Here is a 20,302-nt window from a genome sequence, read left to right as displayed (position 1 = left end):
ACTACCCACCACCCTCGAAACCACCCTACAGCCAGCCTATTCCTTCCCACCCTCCCCCCTTATTTCCTTCCACACCCCCCGCCCATCCATAATTAAATCACTCCCTCCCCGTCCCTCATCTTTCCATCATGCTCCAATCCCTCCAAACCCTTCCAATCTTTGTTTGCTAGCCACTACTGAGCCTGCTTCTACTTTTTCAGGTATCTGTATAGCAGGCTGACTATGTAGTAATAAAGCAAAACCCAATTTAAGGGGAAAAATTGAAGAAGACTTCAGAAATTTGCATACAAAAAAGCCCTGTGCTAATAGCCAAGACAAAGGGGAAAAGGCCTTGAAGACATCTCACAGCTCCTCTTGGCAGTTTTACTTTTCTTTATTATTGTAAATAAAAGAGGTTTAATTGACTCATGATTCTGCAAGCAGTGAAGGAAGCTTAGTGTCTTTTGTTTCTGGAAGGAATCAGGAAGCCTCCTAATTATATCATAAAGCCAAGGGACGATGAGATGTCTCCTAAGGCAGGAGTAGGAGGAACACAAAATGAGGACAGAGGTTCCACAGCCTGTTAAACAACCAGATCACATGAGCACTCACTCACTCTCAGGACAGCATCAAGGGGATGGTGCTTCATCATTCGTGAATGATCCACCCCTACACTTTTATGACTAAATCTTTTGCCACCTAGGCCCCATCACTAACATTAGGAAATAGAATTCCTCATGAGTTTTGGTAGGGACACAGGGACAGAATAGTCCCTGATCCCATGAATCTCATGTCCTTCTCACATTGCAAAATACAATCCTGCCTTTCCAGCATGAGTCTTAACTCATTTCAGCATTAATTCCTTTCAGCATTAACTCAAAGTTACAAAGTCCAAAGTCTCATCTGAGTCAAGGCAACAGTCACTTTTGCCTATGAGCCTCGGAAATAGAAAGGGAATTCACTGCTTCTAAGGCACAATGATGGTACAGACATTGTATAAGCTTTCCATATCCAAAAGGAAGACGTTTTCCAGAAATCTTCTTATATCTGAGACCTCCTCAGCCTGGCCTTCACTATCCATGTTTCCATCAGGATTTTTGTCACAACCATTTAAACAGTCTCTATGATGTTCCAAAAGTTTTCTCATCTATCTGTCTTCTTTTGAGCCCTCCAAACTCTTCCAACCTCTGCCCATTACATGGTTCCAAAGCTGCTTCCACATCCTTGAGTATCTTTATAGCAATGTTCCAATCCTCATTTGCCATTTTCTGTATGATTTGTTTTGAAAAAGAGGTTGAATTGACTCATGGTTCTGCAGGGTGGACAGGAAGCACAGTGGCTTCTGCTTCTGGGAGGACTCAGACATCTATCAATCATCGTGGAAGGCAAAGAAAGAGTGAGTAAGTTGTCTCACATGGCAAGAGGAAAACACGGAGAGTAGGGAGGTGATGTAGAGTTTTCAGTGACTAGATCTCATGAGAAGTTGCTCATGATTGTGAGGATGCTACAAGGGGATGGTGCTGAACCATTCATGAGAAATTTGCCTTCACAATTCAATCACCTTATACCAGGATCCACCTTCCACAATAGGAAGTATAATTCAACAGGAGATTTGGTGGGGACAATGCAAATTACATCATTAATCTTTGAGTATAAAGACATCCACAGCAGGATTTATCCAGCCAACTTCTCGGAGATTCTTTATAGGATTTGAGGCCTATAGCACATACACTAAAATATTCATACTTCAAGAAGCAGTAAAGTGGTATTATTCTTCCAAAAGTTACAATGGTAGTTTAGGCATTCATAGCATGATTTAATTCATGTTTGCTACTGTTTCTATTGTATCATCATATTAACTGTTTCCTACACAATTCTGTATTCACCTGGATTTCAGTTGATCACAAAACCATCCTTGTGCTACCACCGATAGCGTGCACTAGCTCTTTGCTCTAGTGTTATTATTCTCTGTAGAATGAATCCTTGAACTGGAAGCAGTCCACGATCGAGTATCTAGTCATTCAACACTATCAATTCCTGGGTGGCATTTTGAAAAAACAGTATCTTTTGCTGCAAGAAATGCAGCATCTGTGAGTCCATGTCTCTCACTGGAATTGGATGAAAGTGGTGAATTTCAGCCAAAGTAGCCAAAGAAATCCTGTTCCTGCGATTCTGACGTCATCAGCCTCTGCACCTCTGTCTTCACTTCTGTCACATATTGCCGGCTCTCCGTGACTTTGGTAAGAGCGTCCTTGTGCATGTGGATGATGTCCAGGATGTTGGTCTGGTGTCCCTGAGACAGCACTAACAGGTCCATGACTGGGTCCAGGTCCTGCCTGGGCTGACTGGCAAAGAGCTCACTGATAGTGTGGAAGGCCTCTATGGTGAAGTGGATGGCCTGGTCCAACTCCAATGCCTGGCTGAGGCTGAAGTACTGGCTGCCATCTGATGCCCTTTCTTAAAGCCTGTTACCATCATCTGCTTGCATGTCAACTCACTGGCTGTGAAGTTGAGCTGAGTGCCCTGTTGTCTATCTTCTCGGTGAAGTACTTGAAGCTGTCAATCTTGCTCTCCCATTCCTAAAGGTTGAGGGTCACTCAGGGTGGGCTCAGGGACAGGAAGATTCTGGGACTCACCATCTCATCCTTCTCAGCCTTCCTCTTGCCCTGTCTCCACGCTGTCTCTTCAGTGCTGGTGGGGAACATCAGGAAGTGACAAAGGATGTGGCACCGTGCCCACACCCAGAAGCTGGCCGTGTGGTTCATCCACCAGACTGGGCCCTTTCTGCACTTGAACATAGATGCCACTTCACCACCAATGCCTTCAATGCTGCCAGGGAGATCTTCGCCAATCAGCCCAGGCAGGACCTGGACCCAGTCATGGACCTGTTAGTGCTGCCTCAGGGACACCAGGCCAACATCCTGGACATCATCCACATACACAAGGAAGCTCTCACCAGAGTCCTCCTCAGGATGGTCTGTGGTCTGCCTCTTGGCACCCAAGAAGCCCACAGTGCTGTAGAAGCCCTGATGCATGGGCTGGAGCCCCAAAGGCAGTGCACAGCCTGCTCCTGAGGCTGCTGCTCATATCCTCTATGTGACTCCATTTGCAGCACAGTTGTTGCACTGAGGCCTGTGCATGCCAGGCAAGGCCAAGCTGGCTCAAAGAGCAACCAGCCACCTCTGCAAGGGTGTGCCAGGAGCAGGTGGACCAGTCACCAACTCACTGCCAGTCAGGGTCAATCAGTTATTCTGCCCTGGAAGCAGGGCCCCAGTGCCATCTGCTTTTCCTCAGGCCTCCACTTCATCAGCTGTCAGGTGGTGGTCACTCAGGGTGTGAGAAGCTGGCCATCTCTGTTTACTTGAGTGGATGAGGTTGGTGGCTGGTCCACCTGCTCCTGGCACACCCTTGCAGAGGTGGCTGGTTGCTCTTTGAGCCAGCTTGGCCATGTCTGGCATACATAGACTCTGGGTACTGACAAGCTGCTCTGACTGAGCTTGTCCTGTCTTGGGCCAAATTCTAAGTCTGGCCAGGGCCACAGAAGGATGAGTCCCCTGGGTGGTAATCCTGGCTGCTGCAGGGGTGTGCATGGTGCCTCTCCCATCCCAGGGCTCAGGATGAGGCCGACTGAGATAGGACCCTTTAGGTATGGGACTTGTGCCCCAGAAGGTGGCCTCTGTCACAAAGATCGGGTGAGAAGATGTATGGCATGCTGCTGGCTGCCAGGGCTGTTGGGATGACACATTCACTCTTCCTTCCAGGGACCTCAAAGTGACAAGCTTTCACTTTAAGAATGACTTCTTAAGGCCCAGGAGTCATCTGGGGCTGCAGGGCAGATGGCCGCATGCTGCCCTGGCTTCTTCCGTGGTGAGCTGGTCACTACCCACCAAGGGGAGTCACATGCAGGCACCATGCAGGGCGCTTGTCTCTGGACCTGCGTCTTGGTTATCATGGAGCCAGACTGGGCCTGGTGACAGGGCCCTGATGGGGTTGTCCTGGTGGTCCTGGGGGTGTCCAGAGGAGATTCAGAATGGAATTGCTGTGAGGATGAATGAGATGACTGTCAGCACAGAACAGGCACCCGGTGACTGTTTAGGGTTTATCCTCAGTAGCTGCCCAGAGGCCAAAACCACCCACCTGATAGCGACTGTCCCCAAGCCAGGAGGAAGAGAAGAGAGCAGGTTCCACTCACCTGAGTCTGATGAGTCAGCTGTGCTGAGATGTGCTTCTCATGTAGAAAACAGTCCTTCATGCAGAGCTACTCACGGACTCTGCTGTGTACCTCTAACTGCTCCACAACACAGAGGCGATGGGGGCTCAGCAACAGTGACATCGTGGGGTGACACAACCCAGCACAACTGGAGCCTGCTTGGGTCAAGAGGGCCCAGAGTCAGTGTCCTCTACCCCCTGAACTGACACGTCTGCATGCAGTGTGTTTGTGCATGTGTGTGTGCCTGTGTGTGTGTGCGTATGTGTGTGTTTGTCTTGCTTCTCTGGCCAGGCTTAGCTTCTACACTCAGGGGAGCACCCAGGTCTCACCACTGTCACAACCAGGGCCCGTGGCCAGCATTAGAGCCTCTACAGGTGCTCTCCAATCTCTGCCTTCCCCATCCATGGGGGTCCTGGGGATGCAGACAAAGGAGGGGCACCGGGTAGAGCAGAAAGGGCTGGCATCCTCTCTAGGTGGAATACAGGTCCTGTGTAAAGTTGTAGGTCTGCCAAACAGTGCTGGATACAACACATCTTCTCATCTTCTTTTACCAACCACCTGCCAGGGTGCCCTGACTCACCTTCCCTGCAGATGGAAGCAAGGAGACTCCACAGACAAACCCTCTGCCTGAGGTCACACAGTGGCCAGATGGCCACATTCCTACTGACCAGCCGCCCCTGACCAGATCCCTACTGACGAGGACCCTAATGACCACTCCTCCATTGACCAGGTCCCACTGACCAAGTCCCAACTGACCATGTCTTCCTAACCAGGCTCACACTTAATCGGCCTCATGGGCCAGACTCCACTGACCAATTTCCCACTGACCTGGTCCCCACTGCCCAGGTTCCCACTGACAAGACCACAATTTCCCAGGTTGTTGCCCCCCCATCCCTCACTGAACAAATCTCCATGGATCAGTCCCCAGCGGACCAAGTCCCCTCTGACCAGGCCCTCACTGACCAAGCTCCAAGCCACTAAGGCCCCACACTGACCAGGCCCCTGGTATACTGTATAGGCTCCACCAACCAGTTTTTCATTGTTTATGTTCCAACAGATGAGGCCCCACTAATAAGACCCCCACTGACCATGTCCCCACTGACCAGGCTTCCAATGACTAGGTTGCCAGGTCCCTACTGATGAGAACTTTACTGAGGAGAACACCACTAACCAGGCCCCTGGTGATCAGGTACCAACTGACTAGGTCCTAATGACCAGGTCATTTCTGACCACGGTCTACCCACCCGGCCCCTGAGCAGTGCTGCTTAAAGTCTCATTACCATGCCCCCCCTTAGCCCACAGACCCTCCCTCCCTGCATGCATGCCCAGGGGTCAGGCCCTGGGGGTTTTCTTGGGACAAGGCCTCTCCTCCAAGACACAGGGAGAGACAGTCAGCCTCAGGCTCCAGGTAGCCAGCTTCACACTCATCCCCCAAGGCCCTCAGGGTTCATCTCAGAGGAGACAGTGAGGTGGCCTGGCACAGCCTGGAAACCCCATCTACCCTATTCCTGAGTGTCAGAGTGGGAGGAAGGGAGGGACATTTGGCAGACGAGACACCCTGTGCTGCTGGGTCTCCCGGGGCCCTTCCCGCAGAGCCCGATCTAGAGACACAGCACAGAGGCTGCAGGGAGACTAACCCAGAACCCTTGAGGCTGAGCCAGGGACCACATGAGGACTGACCCCAGACAGCCAGAAGGCCCTTTGCTAGTTTCTTGGTACCTCAGTGGATGCAGCAGCTGTTCTTCTGTTGAGGACCAGTGAGCACATGCTGGGGAGGGCTCGCCTATACTTCCTCAGTGGCTCCACCTCTGATTCCAAAAAAAATCACTCATTTCAGGGCTGGGGCAGAGAAAACACAAGATTATCTTAGAACATCTTGTGCCAGAAAGTAAAAAAGTGCTGACAGAGTAACAGGCAAAAATCAAAAAGACATAAAGAGTCAGCTTAGAATATCTACCACTGGCCTAATCTTGGGGAATTGGAGCACCAGAAACATGAGCTTTCCCTTCTCCCTTATTTATTGTTTTTATTTCTCCATGTAGAACAAAGAAGAGAATCAGAAAATAATCACCTGGCAACCATTGCAGTAATAATTGTTCAAACACAAGTCATCCATGAAATGCCAAATCTAGTGTGTTTTGAGGAGTAACCAGATATTTACAGAGCCTCAGATCATCACCACACAAAATACGGTTCAACTAGAAAAAGAAAATCATAACATTAGCATGGACAAGCCTGGCAGGTACTCCTTAGGTCTCCTAAGTAATAAAAACTGTGATATGCAAATAAGTCTTCGATGACCTTTACTAAAGAATCAATGATGACTTGGTTGTTTGGCTGTTTAAATAGCTGGCATTTGGGCAATTTGAGTATGTCAAACTCAATAATACTGGTTTTCATCTTCAAGATCCACTTAAAACTGAAGGAGACTGAAAAACATCATTTAAAATACCCTACAAGTTATCTTCATACATATGATACAAAAATATCCTACTTCAGTAAAGATTGTGATGTTGTATATTTTATAAGAAACAATTAAAATGTTGTGTAAATAGCCCAGTAATAAAGTTTTATAATCTTTTATATCACAAAATTTGTCCTTATGATTTTATGGTTAAATATTCTCTTGATTAGACGTGGCTTACCAGTGGATTCTGCAGAAGAAAGTAGACGGGTGAAAGTGTCCAACACAGCAACAGCTGGAAAGAAAAACAAAGAATTATGTTCTTTACCTAAAACACTTTGGTTAGCTCAGTGTGATTTTAAAAACTAAAGAGTTGAGAACTTTATCAGAGTTAATAAGAATGAGAAATATGTATGTACATTTACAATACAAAATTATTATTAAATAATTTACACATGACATTAAATCTAATTGTGTTTAAATATCAGAGCTTTTTCATTCTTCATTCATCTACTCAACAGACACGTGCTAAGATTCTAGAACCAGCACTAGAATTTCAAGATGAAGATGGTATGGTCCACCTCCCAACAGTCATAAGCTATACCCAAAAAAACCAGACAAGACAATGTCCATATAGAGTCATGGATACACAAGAGGTATACAGCAGGGCACTACTGGAACACACAGAAGGGTCCTCTATCCCACTTTTATGTCAATATCATGGGCTTTCCGGTGGAGGAGATAATATAACTTGATACCTGAAGGACAAGGAAAAGCTCATCAGAGAGAGGGAAGAGGTGCAGGCAAAGAGCCTGAGGTGGGGAAGAGCCCTGCAGAGTTCCGCTCCGTCCAGTTTGGCACTAGAGCAAAGGGCAGAGTGCAGTAAGTGGTGAGAGACAAGGTTGAGTAACTTGACAGGAATCACATTGATGTGGGTGTTTTTATTTCATGGTGAAAAAGTTGGAACTTTTCCTGAGAACAGACATAAGCCAATGACACAGTAAATGACAGGAGATTTAAAATGTCACTTGTCAAGTGACTGCCTACGAAGGGTTATTGCTCAGCTAAGTATTTCTGAATGAATTTGACATCTGTTGGCCTTCAGTCTCTACCAAAACCCTGAGAACTTGATGATGCCTTTGTTTTCTGAGAATCGTTTCAGGGTGCTGGCTGACAGTTCCATGAGGATGGAAAAACTTAAGAAAGTGTAGATCCAGTGAAAAAGAGATGCATAGACTTCTTGGGAATTTTTGAAGCTATGGGATGTGATGAATTTATGGTGCACAAGGACAGTCTTCTCTGTGGAAGTTTTTGTTTTCATATCTTTCATTAGATGTGCATAAGAGAAAAATACTTAAGATGGTATCTACTAACCCAACAATGAAAAGGAATGCCATTTGTTATTAAATTTTATTTCTAAAATAAACCTAAATTTAAGGAATAAATTTTGGTAACATACTTCTCTTTGTCTCTCTAATTATTTGTTCTACACAGTCCAGCTCCATCTAAAATAAGTGAAAATAATAATAATGTTTAAGTTAAACAAAAAACATTATCATGAAAATAATATATCACTTACAAATTGTGGTCTTTAGTATTTTTAGTGACTAGACATAACTTGAAGTTTGCTTCAAAAGAAAAATAATCACATACATAAAGTAAATTTTCTACTTATTTTAATTTAGATAACAGAGGATGTATCTGTGTAATGTTGCTTAGAGTAATTGGACAAAAACACAGTTAATATTGGTCTATTGCATATACATAATTTTTGAAAGGTGGTGTTTATTAGTACAAAGGTTAAACAATGGCCAGGTGTGGTGGCTCATGCCTGGAATCCCAGCACTTGGAGAGGCCAAGGCAGGAAGATCACGAGGTCAGGTGATCGAGACCATCCTGGCCAACATGAGGAAACCTGGTCTCTACTAAACATACAAAATTAGCTAGACGTGGTGGCCCACACCTGTAGTCCCAGCTACTTGGGAGGCTAAGGCAGGAAAATTACTTGAAGCCAGGGGTTGGAGGTTGCAGTGAGCCAATATTGCACCACTGCACTCCAGACTGGCAACAGAGTGAGACCTTTTCTCAAAAAAGAAAAAGAAAATTAAAGTCATCTTTTACAATGAATGCATTACTTTGAAATTCTTAGCAGAACTCTCCCCTTTATAAAAGTTTAATCTGTTTTTTTACTCCAATAAATTTTTATCTTAAAAAGAAATTTCTATTCTCTACTTATACTAAACTTTTTTATGGTAAATTTTTCTTTTATTAATTTTTTTTTCTAGTTTGTATTCTCAATTAAGGTGGTACCTGTGGAGGTTTTTTCCAAAGGTATATTGAGGCATGCCAAGATTTGGAGTACAATTGAACACATCACACAAGTAGTGAGCATATGACCCAATAAGTAGTTTTTCAACCCTGGCCCACTCTGTCCCTCCCCGTTCTTATTTCTCAGTGTCTATTATTCCCATGTTTATGATAATGTGCACCCAATGTGTAGCTCTCACATGAGTGAAAGCAGGAGATATCTGGTTTCTGTTTCTGTGTTAGTTTGAGTAGGGTAGTAGATTCCAGCCGTATCCACGTTGCTGCAAAGGGCCTGATTTTGTTCTTTTCATGGCTGCAAAGTATTCCATTGTATATATGGAATTCTCCAATCTAGCTTGGATTTTCAATCTACCTTGGATGCACCTGGATTGACTCCATGTCTTTGCTATTTTGAATAGTGCTGCAATGAACACACATGTTCATGCATCTTTATGTTACAATGATTTATTGTCCTTTAGGCATACCCCTAGTAGAGTAATGAGGTTGCTTCATGCAACGGTCATTCTTAGTACTTAATTTCCAAACTGCTCTCCATAGCAGCTGAACTAATTTATATTGCCACCAACAGTGTGTGTTTCCTTTCCTCCACAGCCTCCCCAACATATATATATATATATGTTTATATATATATGTTTTTACTTTCTAACAAAAGTCATTCTGACTGGTGTGAAATGGTATCTCACTGATGTTTTATTTGGCATTTCTCTGATGATTATCAATGGTAAGCATTTGTTAATGTGTTTGTTGGCCACTTACATATGTTATTTTGAGAAGTGTCTGTTCATGGCCTTTGCCCAGCTTTAACGGTGTTATTTATTTTTCGCTTGTTGATTTGTTTAGGTCTCTTATGGATTCTGGATAATAAGCATTTGCTGTATCCATAGTTTGTGAATATTTTCTTGTATTATTTAGGCTATCTGTTTAATCCAGTGATAGTTCCTCACGCTGTGCAGAAGCCCTTTAGCTTAATTAGATCACACTTGTCAATTTTGTTATTCTTGCAGTTGCTTTTGAGGAGTTAGCCATAAATTAATTGACAAGCATGATATCCAGGAGAGCATTTCCTAGGATTTCTTCCAGGATTTTTATAGTCAGAGGACGTACTCTTATGTGAGAATGGCACAAACCGATTTTTTTTTTTTTTTTGAGATAGTCTCCATCACCCAGGCTATAGTGCAGTGGTATGATCTTGGCTTACTGCAACCTCTGTCTCCTGGGTTCAAGTGATTCTCCTCCCTCAGTCTCCCGAGTATCTGAGATTACACATGCCTGCCAACATGCCTTGCTAATTTTTGTATTTTTAGTAGAGACGGGTTTCATCATGTTGGCCAGGCTGGTCTCAATCACCTGACCTCAGGTGTTCCACCTGTCTCAGCATCCCACCTGTCTCAGCGTCCCACCTGTCTCAGCGTCCCAAACTTCTAGGCCTTGGGACTACAGGTCTGAGCCACCGCGCCTGGCCAAGCACAAAGCTTTTAACATAAAAAAGGAAATTAACATTTTAGGGTTTTGTTTAATTCATAAAATGCAATTAAATTGGATTCTACTAAATAATAAACATCCATATGTGGTAAAGTGTTTGGATGCCAATCATTCAGTTGTGATTATGGGTGGGAAGAGTTGAGATGGTGCAAATAAACTTTTTTAAAAGTTTTTATTTTCAAGATGGAGTCTTGCCCTGTCACCCAGGCTGGAGAGCAGTGGTGTGATCTCGACTCACTGCAACCTCTGCCTCCCAGGTTTAAGCAAGTCTCTGCCTCAGACTCCCTAGTAGCTGGGAATACAGGTGCCCACTCCCCACCCGGCTAATATTTTTTTGTACTTTAATAGAGATGGGGTTTCACCATCTTGGCCAGGCTGGTCTTGAACTCCTGACCTTGTGACACACCTGCCTCAGCCTCCAAAAGTGCTGGGATTATAGGCATGAGTCACCATGGTGTCTGCTGCAAACAAACTTTAAAAGTGACATGGGCTGGGCGCAGTGGCTCATGCCTGTAATCCCAGCATTTTGGGAGGCTGAGGCAGGTAGATGACAAGGTCAGGAGTTTGAGAACAGCCTGGCCAATAGGGTGAAACCCTTTCTCTACTAAAAATACAAACATTAGCTGGGTGTAATGGTGGGCGCCTGTAGTCTCAGCTACTTGGAAGGCTGAGGCAGGAAAATCGTTTGAACCTGGGAGGTGGAGGTTGCAGTGAGCCGAGATGGTGCCACGACCCTCCGGCCTGGACAACAGAGTGAGACACTGTATTAAAAAAAAGAAAAGAAAAGAAAAAAAAAAAGGCGGTAGTATGCACTGCAACTAAACTAGAATTAGAGAGTAAGCCAAAGCATCTCAAGGTATATCGTCAGTTATTAGGCAATAACATGCAATTTCTAAAACCTAACTTAAATGCAGCTTTTAAAGACATTTTAAATGTGTCAGTTTAGTCACATGTATTGAATAAAGCTAGGAAATGGGTATCTCTTGAAAATGGGAGCTCCAGGGAATTAAAAAATGAAAAGTTCCCATTTCCTTTCTGTGTTAACATAGCTAATTATGATCTTTACTTAACATGCATAAGTCAACAGAACAACTCAGTATTTCACCAAATTACAAAGAGGAATTATATTAGAGAAATGAAAGCCAAAAGAGAAACGATCATATAACTAACCTCAGTGAAGTAGTTCTTGCAGTTATTTGAAGTCTGTGGGTTTGAAGTAGGAATTCTGATGGACATTTGGGGAACATATTTTCTGTTGAGTCCTCTACTAGTAAGATTTCCAACACAAGGTGACTCTGGGTCTCGCCTTGTAGAAAGAGTGCTGAGAAAATGTTTCATCCGCTCTTTCTCCATAAGGAGCTTGGTGCTGATCATTGCTATTTTCTTATTCGATCTGTAAAGACAGCAAAGACAAATGCTTAGTATTTCATTTTTCCTTAAATGATTCTTAATGACTTGCAGTTTTTAAAATGTTGCCCTGAGAGTAAACCAAAGTACCCACTAAACGGTGTTTTCACACCGAAGATGTGTGACAGCATACCTGTTGTAAGCCTAAAGAAGCACCCGTGTTTCTAAGGTAATTTATACTGAACAAGCAGTTCAAACAAAGTAGACAGGGGAGAGAAACGGCTGTCAGTGATGCACGGCTCACCAGGTGAAACTTGCTGCTTTCTAAAATGGCTCCACTTGTGCGATTCTAAAGATTCCATTAGAAATACTTGTATTTAAAGGGTAACTATGCGGGAAAATGAATATGTTGATTTGTTGGAGTATAAGAACCACTTCACTGGAAATCATTATATCAAAACATCATGTTGTACTCCTTGAGGTAGGTTAAGAAAACTAAAATGAACAAAAAAAAAATCTAGGAACAGTTGTGTTTAGTAAAGAAATTTTAGGTTTCACCCTTGGACATTTCACCCATTATCTGGGAACAATTAAGCATTTGGCACTGAGGAAGAACTCAGAGCAACAGCTCCTGGGGAGAACTAGATGGTGTGGCTTGGAATAAAAAGAACTAAAGCAGTGCTGAAGGCAATTAGTCCCCAGCACTGTGACCAAGGCACTGGAGTGGGGGGCTTGTTCTTTCTGCCTTCCACACAAATCTTCAGGCTGAACAAGGTGTTACTTTTTAACCACTTTGTGAATTACACTTCTTTAAATTCCTTGATAATTATTCCCTATTTCACAAGGATGCCTTTCTGTAACATCTTGAAAATGTTACACAAATAGTCTTTCTTGAGACACCCTCTATTGATAATACTAAAAATCACAATTAAAAACGATTGTGCCCAGAGTAGCAGTACCACTCGACACTTTGGGTGTAGGTTGTGATCTACCGAAGAATAAATTAAACTCATTAATCTTTCTATTTAGGGAAACTCTGACAAGTAATTTTATAACAAGATCGCTTTATGAATTATAAAGCTTCAAAAATACTTAGTGACAAAAACTAACAGATCAGATTAACTACATGAGAGTTTTCAGAGGAAAAAAGTCATACAAAAGCAAAAAAAAAAATAAATAAAAAATAGAAATGGGACAGACATTATCCTTGACTAATATTTTAAAGGTAAGATTATTTACTAACATTATTTTCCAAAATTACATTATCAAATTAGCATTCACTTCGTACTAATCTCCTGAAGCCATCTCACTAAAAATTATGTTTTCAAAACAAATTAGTGAGCTTAATTCATTTCCTACAATTGTATGTTTTGACTTACTTTGTTATTTTTTTTGACATGGAATTGTTAGCTTTCAATGCTGCTGCAAAGGCTTCCTTATATTCTTCCAATTCGGTTGTAACCTCTTCATAAGCAGTTTTCATTTCAGAGAATTTACATTCCACATCTTTAAGCATGAGTTCCTTCTTATTTAGTGAAGCCATGTTATCCTTGCTTAACTGCTCCAATTGTTTTTCATGTTGTGCTTGTGTCTAAAATGAATGAAAAGAATACATTTTTAAAACAATTATAACCTAATTACCATATGTTTTTTGCCTTTCATTTTGAGTCAGTGATTCAAAGAGCAATTTTGAATATGTTAAAAAAAAAAAAAAAGAGGCTGGGCCGGGGGCGGTGGCTCAAGCCTGTAATCCCAGCACTTTGGGAGGCTGAGATGGGTGGATCATGAGGTCAGGAGATCGAGACCATCCTGGCTAACACGGTGAAACCCCATCTCTACTAAAAAAATACAAAAAACTAGCCGGGCGAGGTGGTGGGCGCCTGTAGTCCCAGCTACTCGGGAGGCTGAGGCAGGAGAATGGTGTAAACCCGGGAGGTGCAGGTTGCAGTGAGCTGAGATCCGGCCACTGCACCCCAGCCTGGGTGACAGAGCAAGACTCTGTCTCAAAAAAAGAAAAAAAAAAAAAAAAAGGCTGGAGCTTAACATATTTATCAGCAATATCAAAAAAACTAATAACTGAATTCAGAATTAAGTCTGATTTATACAAATTTGAAATCATAATTATGTTACTGTTAATGTAATCTGGTCATACAAGAAGTAATAGAATGCATTCATAATTTTAAAAAGTGATCAAAGAACAATGTAGCTTAAGACCAATTTAAAAGTATCACATAATCTCTAAATCACAATTTTTTCTTATGCCAACTGGTCTTAATCATCAAATGACTCCATAGTGAGAATCATTACTCTGAAAGATTGATCTTGTTATAGTAATAATGGAAATTTAAATGTTTAAAAGAAAAAACAGATGCCATTTTTTTCTAGAACTCTACAAAGCAAATTGCTACAAGAGAGGCAGAAGAAACACAATATATACATATCCAAAATACAGTTTGCAGTGAAATAAATGAAAGCACATTACAGATAAACTTACCTGATTTAAAAAACTAACCTGTAAATGGATTTCTTCTAATTTTTCTATTGCCTGCATTGCCTTTTTATCTAGCTCTGATTTATATTCTTGTACTTTGCCAAGTTCTACCATATTGTTTTCCATATGTGTCTTAAGATTTAATATTTGTTCTTTCAACATCTTTTTATCCTCCTCAAGTTTTTCACATTCCTGTTGTACTTTTCTCATAGATAATAACTCCTGTTGAAGAACTTGATTGTCTTTCACCAAACTGACACATTTTGAAGATACAGCTTCCTTCTCTGCCATAAGATCATCAAACTGCATGAATAAAATAATATAGTTTGATATAGACTAAGAATAATCTAATACAAAACCAATAGCAAATTTTGAAAAGTATTTACTTGCAATAAAATGTTATCTGTAACACAGTACATTCTTCAAATGTAAAGCCTTAAATTACTCTGAATTTTAAGAGCAAAGTTAAAGCTACCATGAGTCACAAAAATATATGCTTTACTGTCATCATCTTTCCAGAGAACTTTTGCACTTCATCTGACTTTTATTTTCCTGATAATACATTTCTGTTCCTCCTTCAATGGCACTAAGTGATCTCTCAGTGAAAAGTGTCTAACCCCCTCCCTCATCCTCACTCCCCATAATATGTCAAAACGGTGTCAGACATATCATAGTGGGTGATTTAGGCCAAAGTCAATAAATGGCTCTGGGAATAAGACTTTGAAAATAATTTAATACTCTATACTAGGGATGGTGGCTCATGCCGGTAATCCCAGCACTTTAGGAGGCTGTGGCAGAAAGATCACTGGAGGCCAGGAATTTGAGATCAGCAAGAGCAAAATAGTGATACTCCCATGTCTATATATGTGTGTGTGTGTGTGTGTGTGTATATATATATACTTATTTTTAATTATCTGGGCATGGTGGCTTATGCATGTAGAGCCAGCTAGTTGGGAGACTGAGGCAAAAGGATGGCTTGTACCCAGAGTTCAGGGCTGCAGTGAATTATGACCACACCACTGCTCTTCTGCCTGGATGACAGACAAAGACCGTATTTCAAAAAGACACAAAATAATGAATCCTGTAAATAAGGATTCAATGCCATAAGCCTTTCCTTAGACTGCAAATGTTTCAGGACAATATGAATTGCATTTTAAGAAGTCATGATTCTTGGGGTAAAGGCCATAGAATACAGCACCCAGAAATAAATCCACATATTTAAAGCCAACTGATTTTGGACTAAGGTGCCAAGAACATACATTGGGGAAAGGACAGTCTCTTCAAATGAATGGCACTGGGAAAACTAAATATCCATATGGGGAAGAATGATACTAGCTTCCTCTGTAACATCATATAAAAAAGAAACTCATAATCAATTGAAGACTGAAATGTAAGGCCCCAAATTATCAAACTACTGTAAGTAAATATAGGGAAAATGCTTGAGGACATTAGTCTGCACAAAGATTTTTATGGGTAAGACATCAGAAGCATAGGAAAAAACAAATGATAGACCAATGGTAGTACATTGAGCTAAAGAGCTTCTGGCCAGCAAACAACTGAGTGAAGAGAAAACCTGTAGAGTGGGAGAAAATATTGTCAACTATTCATCTGATAAGGGACTAATATGTAAAATGTACAAGAAACTCAAACAACTTGACTGTTAAAAAAAAATCTGAGTTCAAAATCGAACAAAATATCTAACTATACTTGTTTTTAGAAAAAAGAAATACAAATAGCCAACAAATAAATTTTAAAATGTTCAGTATCACTAATCCTCAGGGAAATATAAATCAAATCTACAATGTGATATAATCTTGCTTCAATTTGAATACATTGCTATCATTGAAAAGATATAAAAATAACAAATGCTGGTGAGGCTCCGGAGAACAGGAAACTCTTACATGCTGTTGGTGGGAAGGTAAATTAGTGCAGCCACTACAGAAAACAACACGAGTTTTTCTCAAAAATCTAATAATGGGACTGCCCAGGGACCCAGCAACCCCACTACTGGGTATTCAGGCAACAGAAAAGAAAACAATAGATCACAAGGATACCTGTCCTCACATGTTTATTGTAGCACTATTCACAACAGCTAATGTATCAAATCAACCTATATGTCAACTAACCAAATGAATGGACAAAATCCTGTGGTACACATACACAATGGAATACTATTCACCATATAAAGGAATTAAACCCTGTTATTTGTGGCCACGTGGATCAGTCTGAGGGATGTTATGTTAAGTGCAGATAAATACTGCACATTCTCACTCATGTGTGGGAGCTGAAGAAAAACTGAGGGCTGGGTAACATGGCTGATGCCTGTTATTTCTTAGCACTTTAAAAGACCAAGGCAGGAAAATCACTTGAGGCCAAAAGTTCCAGTGCACCCTGGACAACATAGGGAGACATCTCTACAAAGTCAAAAATCAGACAGGTGCAGTGCTGCATGCCCATAATCCCAGCTGCTCAGGAGGCTGAGGTGTGAGGACCATGTGAGCCCAAGAGTTTGAGGCTACAGTGAACTATGATCAAACCACTGTCTCCAATCTGGATGACTACAGTTGCCCAGAGCCCAGACTACACTAGAAAAGTCCTGTCTCTTAACAACAACAAAAAAGCTCACAGAAGTAGGAGAGGGGAGGCTGGTTAATGGATAGAGAATTACAGTTAGATAAGAGGAATGAGTTCCGGTGTTCTGTGGTATTGTGGGGTGAATATGGCTATGATTTATAGTATGTTTTTTAAAAGCCAGAAGATTTTGAATGTTCATAATTCAAAGAAATGAAAAATGACTGAAGTAGTAAATGTGCTAGTTAGCTTGATCATTACACACTATGTACATGTATCAAAATGTCACTCTATGGCCATAATTATGTGTGTGTGTATATATATATGTATGTATGTCAATTAGAACAGAAGCGAGGCTATATTCATCCCATTTAAAAACAGAATATGGGCCAACCTTATTGACTTCCTTCTAATGAATAGAATGCAGTAAAAGGGATGCCATGTGGCTTCCCTATCTCAGACTGCTTTCCCTTCGAACTCAGCCCCCAGATTGTGAGAGAGATCAGGCCACAAAGACAGCCTGGCAGTGCCAGGGTCAGTGTTCATGCTGCCTGCCCCAACCAAGGTTCCAGCCAATGGCCAGTATCAGCCATCAAACACGTGGGTGAGCAAAGCTTCAGATGATTCCATTTCCCCAAACGATCAGCTGTTCCTAGAGAAGCTGAGGGGAGCAGAGACAAGCTCTCCTGGCCAAGCTTTTTCCAAACCACAGGTTCATGAACAAACGAAATGTTTTTCTTGTAAGTCACAAAACTCTGGGTAATTGTTAGAAAAATAAAGGACAGGAAACATAACTTGTGTAGCAGAAAAGAGTCTCCTTTAAAGTAGGATCTAATAAATGTTGAGATTTATTCACTGATGGCAAACATTACTGAGAAGCAGCAGATAACCAGGAGAGAGACAGAAGCTGCTGAGGAGGAACTTTTCCTAAAACCCCCTTCAATTATGAGCTCTGATAACAAGGCCAGGGTGTCTCCTTACAATTTCCCCTCAAGTTAGGAGACCAGACTGGGAAGCAAGAAGACATATGATTTGAGAAACAACTAGAAATACTTGGTTACATAACCAAAATCAGACATTTACCTGATTTCAATGAACTAAAATCCTAAAAGAAGAAGCTTTGAGTATTTATTAATCGATCTAGTGTTCAATTTTCATTTTCCTTTTCTCAGTGAGGAAATAAGGAGAACATTATGGAATGATTTTTAGTCTTCAAAGAAGTAAAATAAACAGCACGCTTTGAGTGCTAAGACATCAAATGCAATTTCTCCTTCACCTTACTTCAAGCTTGTTTGTATGGAGAAGTTAAGACCATCCCATCTCTATGTTATGCCACAATGTGTCTCTATAGCACATCCTGAAATTTCAAAAGTCAAAATACTAATCTACTATGTGTCTCTGATAAATTGCCTGAACATTACCTGATTTTGAAGTGCTGCACTCCTAAGACTTTTTCTTGGAATGAATTAAACTTTATATTCCAAGAATCATCTACTGAGCTAGAAAGCAGAGCTGTGCATCTCTGTTTCAGCAAAAGGAGGTCAATACAGGGAACTGTGGTTTCTGAGAATGCAAGATTGGCACCAAGAAAAGTATTAGCCACAATGCTACCCAAGAGAACCAGCTACCAGGTGGAAAGAGGATCTGCGAACTGAAAGATGATGACTTCACTTGATTTCCACTGAGGAAAGCTGGCAGCTCAGACTTAAACTTCTCCTTCCTGGATGGTAGACAGCTATGGAAGATTCTATGAAGTACAATGAATTAGCAAAACATAATGCACTAAATATTAGACTACGTCAGCATATCCTGTGATCAAAACTTTCCGCAAATATAACTATAGAGTGGAGCAATGGAAAAGAGACTAAAGGTTGGAATGGAGAAAAAAAGAAATCAAGTGTGTCTTGTAAGCCTGACTTCCCATCATGTCTTAGACTAAGTAAGGTATAAGCTGGCCAGAGACATCTTCGAGACACAAAAAGTGAAGTTAAAGATATTCCACTACATTTAATTTTTATTATGACATAAGACATCTGGTAATATGCAATATGATGGGAAAAAACTCCTCATTAAATTTGATTTGGCCTTGGCATAATAATAGACATAAACAAGCTAAGAGTTGATAATCTAAAAATAAACTTGCACATTTACAGTCAATTGATTTTATACAAGGTTAACAAAAGAACAGAATGGGAAAAGAATAGTCTTTTCAACAAATGGTGCTGGGAAAACTGGGTATCCATATGCAAAAAATAAATAAAGCTGGACCAGATATCTTATTTAAAAATTAACTCAAAACAGTTAACTGTAACAGCTAAAACTATAAAACCCTCAGAAGAAAACCCTGGCATAAATCTTTGTGACTGCATTTCACAGTGTTTTCTTAGCTATGACTCCAAAGGAAAAATGGATTCAATGGACTTCAAAATTGAAAACTGCTGTGCCTGAGAAGACAGTATCAAGAAGTGAAAAGGTAAGACACTGAGTAGAAGAAAGTATTTGAGAAGCATATATCTGATAAGGGACTTACATATATAGGACATATAAAGAATGTCTGCCATTCATAAACAACCAGATAACCCAATTTAAAAAATGGGCAAAGATTTTGAATAGATATTTCTGCAATGTTATGTGCAGATAAGGGAACCTGGACTTGTCTTGCCTGGACATGCCGGCAGAGGACTGGAGGCCTACAAGCACTGGCGGGATGGGGAGGAGTCACCAGGAATTCCCGCCTTATGCAGGGGAGGAGCCTGACCACTTCAGCTCATGTGCTCCTGGTATTCAATTGTGAGGTGGAAACCTGTTTGCAGGACCCCTCTCTTTGCTGAGCACTTTCCTTTCACTTAATAAATTCTGTCCTCCTCACCCTTCAATGTGTCTTCGTGCTTAATTTTTCCTGGTCATGACAGAAGAACCCAGATTTAGCTGAACTAAGGAGCAAAAACTCTGCATCAATACCTGCTACAGCACAGATGCAGCATGAAAAATTATGCTAAGTGAAATAAGCCAGTCACTGTAGACCGCTTGCTTTTTATTTCAGAGGCTTATAGGCAAATCTATACAAAGAAGGTGGGTGGTTCCCTAGGGCTGAGGGAGGAAGGGGAAACTAGTGAAGATGGCTAAATAATGTGGGGTTTGTTTTTAGGGTGATGAAAATGTTCTAAAATTGATTGTAACGAGGACTGCAGAACTCTCTCAAAATATGAAAGTGAATGAATTGTGTATTATAATTAGTGAATTGCATGGTGTGCTCATTATTTCTCAATAAACCTGTTATCCTCCACCCCTAATTAATTTGGTACTAGTGATTTTGGTACTAGTGATCTGGAGACAGATGTTGCTTGGTTTCAGATCACTGGCCAGAGGTCAAGGCCTAAGAGAATCAACAGCATGTCCTTTTTATAGAAAAAAGGATTTATGTTTTGAAAACTATTCTTTTCATTAGTATCAACTCAGTAAAATTAAATGAAAAATCTTTCTTTCACTG

The 20,302-nt window shown here is 41.3% G+C and overlaps 1 long non-coding RNA gene across 1 annotated transcript; it reads right to left on the bottom strand.

The window, feature by feature from the left end:
* Window positions 1-5,908: 5,908 nt before the first annotated feature.
* LOC106996329 (uncharacterized) lies at window positions 5,909-11,796 on the bottom strand. Its single transcript, XR_013398818.1, has 4 exons — window positions 11,574-11,796; window positions 6,835-6,888; window positions 6,261-6,387; window positions 5,909-6,028 (listed from the first exon to the last, which is right to left on the bottom strand). It is a non-coding gene; the product is annotated as an uncharacterized LOC106996329 (long non-coding RNA).
* Window positions 11,797-20,302: the final 8,506 nt, after the last annotated feature.

This window comes from Macaca mulatta, chromosome 10 (genome assembly GCF_049350105.2).
Source record: "Macaca mulatta isolate MMU2019108-1 chromosome 10, T2T-MMU8v2.0, whole genome shotgun sequence".
NCBI lineage: Eukaryota > Metazoa > Chordata > Mammalia > Primates > Cercopithecidae > Macaca > Macaca mulatta.
The sequence above is the reverse complement of the archived record's forward strand: the minus strand, read 5'-3'. Positions and strand labels throughout refer to the sequence as shown.